This window comes from Balaenoptera physalus (assembly GCF_965194825.1).
Source record: "Balaenoptera physalus genome assembly, chromosome: 1".
Lineage (NCBI taxonomy): Eukaryota > Metazoa > Chordata > Mammalia > Artiodactyla > Balaenopteridae > Balaenoptera > Balaenoptera physalus.
The window spans coordinates 89,508,076-89,520,458 of NC_138882.1; the positions used below are offsets into that span (position 1 = coordinate 89,508,076).

Below are 12,383 nucleotides of genomic sequence, written 5' to 3' on the forward strand. Positions count from 1 at the left end.
ATAATTTTTCTCTCTTTTCTTCTTAAATAATACTTAAAATTTTTACTATGTGTACATACTAACTCATTCACAACAACCACAGAAGGCAGGTCCTACTACTATCCCTATTTTAGAGATGAGGAAACTGAGGCTCTGAAACAGTAAGTAATTTGCCCAAGTAAGTTGGGTCACACCCTAGTAAGTGGTGGAGCTGGCATTCAGCCAGACACGCTGGCCATGCTCTTCATCACTGCCGTGCCTGGCTAAGCACGGACTTGGTGGACAAGGTGAGCCAGTACATAGAAAATGCTTAGCAGCACAACATAAACATTCCGGTTAACCATGACTACTGCCATCCTCTAGCAAGCTCACTCATCTATCCTGCCTAATGGCATTTCTTACCTTCGCCGTCTCCAACCATCATCCTCCTCTCCTAGTTCATGGCCTTGCCCAGGACTTAACAGGGATAAGAGAAGTCACCAGGCAGGATTCCTCACCACCAAATCTGCAAATCTCTTTTTATCAGTACCTATCCCATCTTTCTTCCCTATTAATGAAACCGAAAAAAATAGCCCACTTCTCCCCAAAGGTCAGTCCTACCACAGGCGGTCTAGGTCCCATCCCTTCCAGCTTACTGAGCACCTTCACTCCCGCCGGTGGCCACCTCTCTACGTCCTGCATCTCCTGGATACTTCCAATCAGCTTTCAGACATGTTGTAGTATCTTCCAGATTTAGAAAAGAAAAAAATTAAAGCAAAACAAAACCAGCTCTGGCATTCTATTCCCCTTTGGAGCCAAGATTCTCTACCAGAGTTGATAAGACACAGTCTTCAGTTCCTTACTTGCCATTCACCCTTTAACCATTTTAAACCAACTTCTACCCACAGATCACAAAAACCATGACTTTTGTTAAGGTCACCACTGACCGCTTTTCTAACCTCATCTTACTCCATCTCGTAGACTCTGCCAGTTGATCACTTCCTTCTTGAAGCTCCCCTCTCTTGGTTCCCATAATACCACACCTTCCCAGTCTTCCTCCTTCAAGTCACTCTTCATCTGCTTCCTTTGCTGGCCCCTTCTCTATCCAACCTCCACAATTTTGAGTTCCTCACGACTCTACCCTGGGGCTTCTTCTCTTCTTATTCTATAAGTTCTTTACATGCCAACAACTCCCAAATTTCCATCTCCGGCTCAGCTTCTGCTCTGCTGACCTGTATACACAACTGCCAACTTGACATCTCCCTAGATGTCTGAAACCTAACAAAGACAAAGATGAATTCTTCATCTGTATATAGCCTCCCTCCCAAAAGTATTTTCCCTTCAGTTTTCTATGTTTTAGTAAATGGCACCTTCATCCACCCAGCTGCTCATGACAGAAATTTGGAGTCATTCTTGATACCTCTCTCCCTCACCCCTAAGCTTCCATATCAAGTTGAATATTTTTGCTGAGTGAAGAAAAGCTCAGCTTCAGTGTTTCTTCTTCAGAGAGAAAGGATACTGTAAAGCCACTAATCTAGACAAAATTCTCCATTACACTCTTTTCATAGCATCCTGTGTTTCTCCTTCACAACATTTCCCATGTTGTATGATTATGTGATCATTTGCGTAACATTCATCTCTCATGTTAGGCTCCGTGAAGGCAGGGATCAAGACTGATTTGTTCATCCCTGTATTCCTAGCACTTACTATAGTGTCTGACACATGCTATTTGCTCAAAAAATATCTGTTGAATAAAAGTTGACGCTTTTCCCCAAGATCATCTTTCTAAGCCAGGCATGCTCTCTAGTGCTATCATCCATCAGGCTACTCACCAAAACCCCAAGGGTCACGATACGGCAGTGCTCATCCTGGAGGGGAGGAGCTTGCGGAGTCCAGGAACCCCTGTCTCAAAGGTGACCCTCACCTGGATGAAAATAAAGAAGAAGAGTTTCTAAGTGATTAAAAAAAAAATCAATAGTATCATTTTGTTACTATCTTAAGAGAAGAACAGGTTTCCTATTTATTCTAGAGTATTAGTTTAGGAGGAAGTTATCACCTCCCATATAAACAGAATCACCTTCCAATTATTAAAGGGTATATTATCCAATCTGTAGATATCTCAAGGGCCTTGTGACTTTCCCTCCTTCCCAACTGCATATTTTCTTTTTAGAAACTGGAAAAATATTAATAGCAAATAAAATCAATTTTTCTACTTTTCTGAACATTTAGTAGGAAAAAAACCCTCACATTTTTGCTTCTTCCCATTCCTAATTAGTACAGAGAATTGAGAGCTGACTGTAAAGGTGAAAGATTCAAAATTCCAGATACACTTTTGAATTCACAAAGTGCATACCATTCACAGTTCCTCCCTACTCTCAACTGTAACTCTACAGGGCAAGCATGCAGCAAGAAAATTTATTTTCACATACTTTTGGGGGAACATATGACTGAACAACAGGACCATATGATTTCCTTTGCTTGAAAGCCTACTCTGTGTGAAATGCTATACTGACTTGAGCTAGATAATTCAATAAAACACTAAGTAACTCACCAGGCAGAACAATTTCCAACATTAGTCCTTGTAAACTAGAATTATAACACCAAGCCTCCCCCTTTGCCCAGAATTTATAGTTTTGAAATGGCAAGGAAGAACCAAGTTCCAGATTGTCCTAAGGCCAAATTATTCAGGAATCTTTAAAAGGAAACTCTATAAGGTTACCACAAAGTTGTAAATAAATTCACAAATTAGTCTAACTTAGGTCAGAATCACCTCTATAATTCCGATTTCAACTCTTCCAATGATCCTTTTCCACTCTCCTGCTCTAAGAAGTCAAGTTTATTACAACTATGTCATGTTTAACAAATTTCACTTCTATGCTATGACCACTACACCATAAAAGGCATAGTATCAAACTTAGAATGTGGAACTAAAAGGCCTCAGGATTCCATTCCTAGCTCATTCTTAACTTCTGGCATGCCAACTACTAAAAGCCTTCCTCTCAGAAAAAGCACACAATAGGAAGAACCAATCTTTCCAAAACATGTGGAGAAAAGAAAACTATACTATGGACTTATATAGAAAACTTTGGTCCAAACAAAATGCTAATATATGTTTTCGTACTCGAAGGGTAAAAACTCACCTACTGTCCTTCAAGCTAACAAACTTTAAGCAAGCAAATAAATTTATATCAAGCTCAAGAGTTTCGACAGAATTTAACCATTCAAAAATGAACGTCATCTATCATCATTTAGAGTAATGGCTACCCAAAGTAAAATGTCAGCACAAATATCCCTTCTCTGTGAAATTTTCCTTGATTCCAAACTATCCCCAGGAATGTCCTCCATGGCCCCACAGCATTACATTCATGACACTGTTAGAACACTTTAAAAATTGTATCCCTGTTATATATAGTCAGGGAACCCCCTGAGGAAAGGGTCATCATCTCAGGGCCCAAAAGAAACTCAATAAATGCTGGTTGATTCGTGTATTATCATGAGCTTGAGGCTTGTGTATTGCTACTCTTGCCTCACATTCATACAAATCAATGATGACACAATAAATACTTGTTTAACTTCTTACCATCTGCCTTTCCTAGGAAATAACTTATTGCAGAAGTCCCTGTTCATAGGAAAGTATAAGGTAATTGCACTTACAGTTATGACTTGCATTTAACTTGATGACCTCTGCCTTGGGAACTGCTACAATAATGAACAAATATAGTTTTAACTTACAAGAGACCCTACAGAAGCAGAAACAAAATCCAAAGTGCACAGACTGAATCACAGAAGTTACGTGCTCATCATCGGGCTCTTTACCTTTCAAGATGTCCAATTTGCTCTCTCTTCTAACATTGGGACGCAGAGGAACTTTCCAAGAGTGATCTCTGCCTCCCAAACAGAAAGGAATTTTTAGGTCAAAGTGGAGTAACACCAGCTAGTCCCACATTCAGTCCTACAGGAATGAGAAGAATGGAAAAGTTCATACCCCATCACACCATCAGCAAAGAAAACCACCCATTCCCCAATGCTCTGTGACCAAAACAATATTTGGAAGAAGGAATAGTCAGAAAATAATTAGGTCAAAAATGGGGAAAGAAGGCAAAACCACTAAAACTCAAAATGCAAGAAGCTGGAGCACTATAGCCTACTTCTATCCTACTGAAGACTGGGAAGTTTAGAAAAGCAAAATCCATCAGGCACAAAAGCCTCATTCTAATCACTGTTTTTAACTTTCTCCCCAACCAAGAACAGTTATCACAGGTTGTAAAATAGACTTTTATTTCATATCTTCTCTATGCCCTTGTTCTTAGCATGGTGAAGATGCTGAAAAAAAATATTACAAAGCTTAAAAGGCAAGTGGCCATTAGATAATTCAACTTTCAAAAATCAGCTGGTCTAGAGCAGGACCTCTTTCTTAACCTGGGGTCCACGACCTCTTAAGGGGTCTCTGGAGAGACTTAGGGGGGGTGGCACCTGTGGACTTGGCTGGCGAAAATTTTGATCTTCATACTCACTAACCTCCAAGTAAAAGTTAGCACCACCTTTAACTGTGAATGTAGGTAACAACCCACAGCAGTATTAGCAATTCCGTGACTATGTCACCAAGAGGAACCATAAAACACTTCACATCACATTACCGTTATTGCAGATCTCTCAACATAATATTTACACTCATCACTACTTCAAAATTATAGTATCATTAGACCTGAAGCTACATTTTGTTATTTAATGTGTTATAAACATACAAACTACTGTATTACAATTGTCTAACAGTTTGATAACTGTTTCCGTGTCATTTGTAATTCTATATATTTTATGTTATACATTTAAAAAACATGATTCTCAGAAGGGGTCCTATGTTTTGTTAAACTGCCAAAGGAAAACATGGGACATAGAAGATTAAGAACTTCTGACCTAGAGCACATAAAGTTTCTATAGACCCTAACATAGTCACCAAGGCATACAGACAAGTAAGTCATTCCATTAGCAGTACTTCATAGTTGAAAAAAATTAAGCCACCAGGAAGCCAAGTAACATGTCCAAGGTCACACAAATTTAGAGTCAGCATCAGCCTAGGTTAACACTCACAGCATGTATAGTCCCACTCTCCCATGGGGACCTTTGCTTACATTTCTACAATTGTCATCACTATCCTGTTTTACCACTAAATGGGGAAGAGGTATCACCTTTCAAAACTAATATAAAACCAAAACCTGGACAATAGAACAAGGCAGATGTATAAGGTACTCCTTTTTGTTCCTTGATCAAGCATGCTGCTGTAATTGTTACAGAAGCTGAATTTGGTCTGTTCCAGAGATAGCAGTTTTTTACAAGTGAGAAAAAAGTTGGGCTACGTAAACTTTCATTCCCAGAAGTGTCCAAGGCACTGTGCAGATAAGCATTAACTTGTTAAGCGCTGCAATGCGTTGTGAGTGGTTACAGCAGTGGTATCCCCACTTCATAAATATCAAAACTGGAGAATAAATATGAGAGATTTGTTTAAAGTCACACATAAGTCAATGGTAAAACCAGCTTCCTGATTCCAAGTTCAAGGCTCTAACCACTATACCAAATCACCATGATCAAATATTTAGTTGATTATAATGCTTGTGAAACCTCTGTACTTTTTTCCCCTACAAGCCAGAGAGCATTTTATTTTGATCCACGGGAGCAGACACACTTCTGAAGGCTATGGGAAAAATATCCCATAGAATAAATTCCAAAGTACGTAAGTGCTTTTTCACTTACACTAGTCATCTAAGAATCCAGGTCAGGAATCCTTAGCTCAGGAGCCGAGTTACTACATAAAACCTGCCTTTATAAGAAGAGAACAGTATGGAAATTGTTCCTTCATCTTTTAGTCAATGACCTTCTTATCGATCTACCGTTATGTTTAGGAACTATTATCATCTTACATTCAACACTGTTATTACAAAATAATATTCTAATGGTTCAATACCATTAGATCCTAGATTCTAACACTATTAAAGGTCATCCCTATCTCAACTTTGCATTAAATTTTCTCTTCTTATCCAAACCACTAATTAATGGAATCCTCATTCCCCAAAGCATCCTTATGCCATCTAACTGCTTTTATTAACCCATTTCTGTGTCTTACAGATTGGGTCTTTTTCAATAGTTAGTAAGGAGGTGCTTCTTAAATTTGTACTTAGGACCATAACATTGTTCACACTAACTCCTTGTTAAACCTTCCCATATCATTAGTATCCAGTCAAAAACCAAAGTCAACAGAACAACCATGTTGTACAATCTCCATGAAGAGTGAAAAGTTCTTGTCTACACAGGAGTCTTATCTATCAATATTCATTTGCACCCCCTACCCCTTACTCTCAACTACGTATCCTTCCTACTTGCTAATTCTGATTCATCACTTTGTGCTCAGTGTACAAGAGTCCAGATCTCTGACCTAAGAATAAACACTTAATTCTTGAATACATCAAATGCTAACAAATACTCCATCACACACCATTGATCAAAATGTAACTCTTTACACAGCCACTCAATCATTTTCCCACTAAAGTCATTGCCAGGGATCTGTCCGTGTCTGCCCTAACCACAGTCTAACTCTGCACCAATTCTACCCCACCTTAGTCTCTCGCTACCAACACATAGTTATGTCCATTTCTCTACTTTGTCTAGTAACTTTAATAGTCCCCAACTGTCTGCAATCTAGGCTCTAAGTCACTCCTCTCTATCACAGGGCAGGGCTCTGGAGGACAGATTTCAGGCCTCCTCCTTCAGGCTTGGGAGCCTTCACATAAGGCCCCCAGCAACACTGTTACAGGCCTCTGGCCCTTCTCTCTGAACATAATAACCAACCCCACTGTTTTTTCCTTGGGATATCTCCATTTCACCAGGCTCGCCCAACACTAACCAGTGACATCTTAATAGTCTTTGCAACTTTCAAAGGTTAATGGCTACAGCTCCACTTTGGAAACCACTGGTGTGTCCACGACCCCCACAATGACTCAGTGACCTAGACACCCCCACCTCACCTGCTGGAGCCCTTTACTACAAGAACATTCTTCACTTTCACTTCCCCCCAACCCTCCAACAAGTCACTGGCCTGCAAAGTCCCCTGTACCTCACTATCTATCTCCGGGGTCTAACAGACCCCACCAGACTCAACTCGAATTCCCTCATTTAGCTCTCCATCTCGCCCCTCGAATGCCCCTTCACCCCAGGACCCTGGGACCGTCCCATCTCCTCGTTTAGTCTCTCCAAGCACCGCCTGGGACACAACCTCTAAAAAATAAACCGAGAGATGCCTCCGTCTCTCCCCACCGCTCAGTGAGCGGTGGGCAGAGGACGCCCCCCCATCTCCCCCCACAGGTTTCTCTAGACTCAACTCTAAATCTACGACCTCGACCCCCACCGCTTCTCTCCCCTCACCCCATCCCCCTAGCCCTTCGCGGCTTTCGCTACCCCTGCCCTCAAACCCGCTCAAAACACGCGGACGCGGACCCGGCCCCCCCACCCCGGCTTCGGTCCTTCCCCTCCCCCTCCCCCTGAGGTGCCACTTACCCCCGAGGCAGGAGTGGGGGAGGGGAGAGGAGGAGCAGAGTAGGGGAGGGGGCTTCGGTCCGGGGCGGCTCTCAGCCCCGGGGGGCCGGGGCCGGGGCCAGCGGCAGCGGCGGCGCAGCGTCTCCCCCCGGCGGCGGCAGCGGCGGCGGCGGCGCCGTCCCACTCCCGCAGGCACACATAGGCTCCATTGTCCGCCGGCGCCTCCCCCTTTCCGGCACCCCCCTCCTGGTACCGCCCCTTCCCCCTCCCCTCGGCCCTCCCCCAGCCGCACCGCGCCACGAAAGGTACCGCCGGCCCCGCCTCGGACGCGAGCGAAGAAGTGCCCCCTCCCCCCGGCCCCGACGTCCCGCCCGGCGGGGGAAGGGGGAACGCCCCTCCCCGCCTCAGCAAGGGCCCCGCCGCCGGGAAGGGCCCGCCCCCCTCCAAGGGAATGTCACTTGTCCCCCTTCCGGAACGCGCGTAATGGTACCAACCGGCCGCTTCCTCCTCCCCCTCCCCTGCCTTCCCGAAGAGGCACCGCCCCCTGCGCCCCGCCCACCAAGTAGCCTCGCCTCCTCGACCCCGCCCCTCCCTCCAATATTTTACTATGGGGCCGCCCACCGCCGGCACCACCTCCTGCTTTGCATGGGCACGCCCACCAGGTCCCCGCCCCAGTTCGTCACCCGGCCAGAGGTGACGCCTATTCTCCACCTTAAAGCGGCAGAGCCCCCTTTCTCAACTAAAAGAACCTCCCGAAAGGCCGGTGGGGTGGGAGGGGCGGCCAGGGAGGGTCTCTTCTTTCCCGCACCTTCCTCCCCACGCGCACACTCACCCGGACCACCCCACCGCCTCTCGCAGCATTGAGAAGCAGCCCAGTGGAAAAGGCGCGGAGGGGGGAAGGGCAGCGTGGAATTTGGCCATCTTTGACAGAAATACATTAGGAGCTGCCAAAGGAAGGGGTCTTTCCCTCACACTTCCCTGCTGTCCTGGTCCCGGCCTAGTCCTCAATCTTCAAGGCGACCCCCGCACACCTCCAGGATGCGGTTCCACCCTGCCCCATCCCCTCTCCCGTCCCTTGTCTTCACCCCTCAATCTCTGCACTGCCTTTGCTGTTGCCGGCTTTCTCCCCTCCCAAGGGTGCAGGCCCCTCTTGGGGTTGAACTCTCCTCCACCTTCTCCAAAGCACATTCTCGCCAGGTCCTGCAGATGTGTTGGCTGGTGCAGGGTTTCCCCTTCCTTATGGGGCCTGGCCCAGCCCCGCTCACGCATCGCTACCTAGTGCCCATTGAGGACCTCTGCCTAGATCCTCGAATCGCTTCACAACCGCTTTTTTAATCGCAGCATCACTTCCCTGATTTTTAGAAGGCCTGTGCTTTGGAGAGCTCAAAGCCCGGGCATCCCGGCACTGTCCCCTGTGAAGTGAGAGGGTAACCCATTAGACTGCACTTTTTCTTAGAAGGAAAAATGATGGCATCATGGTGAGCGCATGTTGCTGAATAAAGCTCAGATTCCCACTACTCCTGTTTTATCTTTGTGGCCCTTGTTGCTGCCCTGCCCAACTGTTATTACAGCCCTGTCTGCTCCACAGCCCTCCCCAGAACACAGTGTTACATCTCTGTGTTTGTAGAGTCTTGATCTAAGATGTTTCTGCAACTATATGCACTGGCCCGGCAGCTTTTCTGAATCAGTTAAGCGAAGACTGCTTATGTTATAATGTACTGCGTATTCTCCCCGAAGATAGATGGAGGCAACATGGCCAAGAGAAGTAGATAAATTTTTTTCTGCTTTTGCTTCTATCACCATGGTTTTAACCAGGTACTTATTTCTATGTCACTTTCCCTGTCTAGAAAATAGGAAACCTTCCTTAGGGCAATCTTTTAACGAATGATGCTGGTTGTAAAGGATGGTACACGAGAGCCCAAAATGATAAAGCTTTCGAAACCACTTAAAACTGTAAGCTGGTCATGTAAGTTTCTATACCATGGCTCCGCAGCTTAGATTCTATGAAAAACTGTTTTTTCATAGCAAGATGTTTTCTCCTTGTCTTCTGTTATAACTGAGCATATAAATAAAGAAAAAAGACAAAAGCAGGTATAAACAATATAAATTTAGGATCAGTTGAAGGATTCCAAATGGGAAATAATTAAACTGCTTTCTTGTCAAGTTTTGGTGACAGAATATTTGATGAAACATAGTAGGGACCTCTGTAAAAAGAAGGCAGGAGGAAAAAGTCAGGTATGGACATATGAAAAGACAACTAAATCCAGAAATATGCAAGAAGCATTTGGGATTGCTAAGGTAGATGGAAAGAAGGGATTCACAGACTTATCTGTAAGAGAAAACCACTACTAACATAAATTCTGGGCTGGGGTGTTCCATACCAGATCACCTCTGCTCAGAGAGCTCAAAAAACAAGCTCATTATAATAATGACACACAGGCAAAAAAGTCTTAACCATTTTACTAGGCCTTACACCCTCACTTAACTTTGACACTTTATATGTGTCAAAGTTCGGAATTATTTATTGAACCAGAAGAAAAAAGCAAATGAATATTAAATGTGCAACACTAGGCTAAAAGAGCAATAATACTGAGAATTTAAGCAAGCTGTAAGTCATGTTAATTTAGCTACCTTGCACATGGGATAGAAATGCACTTTAAAATATTATTTATTGTAATGAAATAGTTTATCTATTTTTACTAGAATTTTTTCCTCTGAATTTTCTAACTTCCATGCATTTCCATCTCACTTGAGAAAGAATTCTATTTTGCTGTACAGGGATCTAGTACACTGTATATACATAAATACTAATGGATAATGATGAAATCATTGTTAAAAGCATCCTATAAATAAAAGCTTCAAACTATTTCTGTCACTCTAGAAATTCTAAGATAAATCATTTTTTAAAATCTAAATGGTAATATTGTTAAAAATAAAAGCTTTCAACACTAATGAGATCTGGGTTTGATTTTTTACTTTCTGAAATTTGCATCTCATAATGATGACTTGCACTCACTGTGATACAAACATGGATTGTATGTCTGGCTTCTTAGTTCTTCAAGTAATCACAGCATCTGTTATTTAAGTGTGCCGCCAGTCTTTTCTACCTGTCAACTCCACCTTCGAAACACTTTTGTTCTCTCAGCTCTTGATAAACGTATACTTAAATTTTAGGGTTGGAAAGAACCACCTCCTATTTTACAGATGAGAAATCTGAGACATAGAAGTTTAATGACTTGCCAAAATTATGCCCATTTTTAGGGACTAGAATTTAAGTCCAGCACTCTACAGCACTGTTCTAACCTCCAAGGATTATTCATTCCTAACAATATTTACTATTGTAGGAGAGAACATGAAATTCTACCTTAGGAATGATGAAATCAAGACTCAGAAGGGTTGAACCCACTCAGCCAGCTGGTGCTAGGTTTATAAGAGGCCCTAATAAATCCTTGCCTTGGTCAAAGCCCTTAGTTTGTCCACGATTTCCTGCTGCTTATACTGTTTCTTACCAATTCATCTACCTCATTGTCTAAAGCAAAACTGGCAAATTTCAACCCCAAAGGAATACTACCAAGATAATCATTTATGACTGAAAATGAGGGGTTAGAATGGAATGGCATCTTGACTTTCACAGTGCTGTAATAAAATAGTCAGGAAGGGATTTCTTCTTTAGGTTGCCCATGGAGGAGAAAAAAATCTCCCTATCCTAGCTTTCACCAGTCCACTTAAGCCAATGGGGAGTCCCAGAGCTTCATACCTGCCAGGAAAATTGAGGGCTAAGTGTCTCTTTTGGAAGGAAAAAATCAGAATTCCCACCTCCTGCCTTCCTGCAGCTCCACCTGGGGCCACTGGCACTCTGATGTGAGCTTGGGTCTTGTTCTGTGTCCCCACATATCTGCTTTCCACAACCTGGGAATTAGAGGCACCCTATCTGTAAAAGCTCTGACAGATCTGTGATGTGACACTCAGATCCCTTTAGACGGTACCACCAATGTTTCTCCTTCATTTCCACACTCAAACCTACATGGTTGTGCCTCCTACCCTCATTGCCTGCCTTCTAAAAGTCAAACTTTGTGACATTCAGCCTGCAAATTCCTGAGCCCTAATTGATTGATATGTTAAATGCTGATCCCCTTCCCCAGCTTTCCAATTTAGCCATAGTCCATCATGGCTTAACAACCTATGTGTTCCACGTGCTCTAACCATTTCTCCCCAGATTTCTTGGTCTTCAGGCCAGTTCTTCACATCTGTCCTTAAAGTCTCATGTCCCCTTTCCTCTTCAGTTTCCACTAATTTACTATTTCATTTCTTATTCTTAACCTCTTTCCCAAGAATAATTCTGGGAAAGTATTTCTACTACTTCATTTCATTTTATTCTACTAGACATTTCTCTAGGAATTTTGCCCTTCAGATACACCTATGTTATTTTTCCTGGGTTCTGCCTTCACTGCTGAACTCTTCCCACTTCCCACAATCTCTTCCCGGCCTCTCTGTGATTGGTACCCAACTACTGCAGATTTGACCTCACCTCCATGGTTTGCATCCAGGTTGCTCCTATTAGCCACGTTGTCTTTTGGAATCCTTGACCACCCATCATCCCAGCAATGGAAATTCCTAAGGCTGAGATGTACCTACATTTGTTTCCACTCCTGGGCTGGCAGACATTACTAGAAAAAAACCATGAAACCAAGAAAATGGATCTCAATCAAATTTCAGGTGATGGAAACTTCAATTGAACTTTATTAGTTTTTACTTGGCAATCCTTTTATGCATCCTCATTGCCTCCTATATCATTTCCCACAGCAAATATTCCAAATTTTATCCACTACTCCTACATTGCAGGACCAACCTTGTCATCTCATCTCACCTCAGAAGGGTTTTGCTCAGTTCTCTCTCTTCCA

The 12,383-nt window shown here is 43.3% G+C and overlaps 1 protein-coding gene across 3 annotated transcripts in view; it reads right to left on the minus strand.

Annotated features, from left to right (window-relative positions):
* LOC309660037 (uncharacterized protein) overlaps positions 1 to 12,383 on the minus strand; it is a gene marked incomplete at its 3' end in the record, with an annotated part of 69,080 nt that overhangs the window by 2,609 nt on the left and 54,088 nt on the right. The window contains exons 1-4 of one of the 3 annotated variants that reach the window (XM_082460546.1): positions 7,504 to 7,725; positions 3,775 to 3,910; positions 3,613 to 3,657; positions 1,791 to 1,882 (exon numbers count right to left, since the gene is read on the minus strand). Of the gene's footprint in view, positions 1 to 1,790; positions 1,883 to 3,612; positions 3,658 to 3,774; positions 3,911 to 7,503; positions 7,726 to 12,383 lie in introns of those variants that run through there. The other 2 variants (XM_082460544.1, XM_082460545.1) reach the window with 2 other exon arrangements.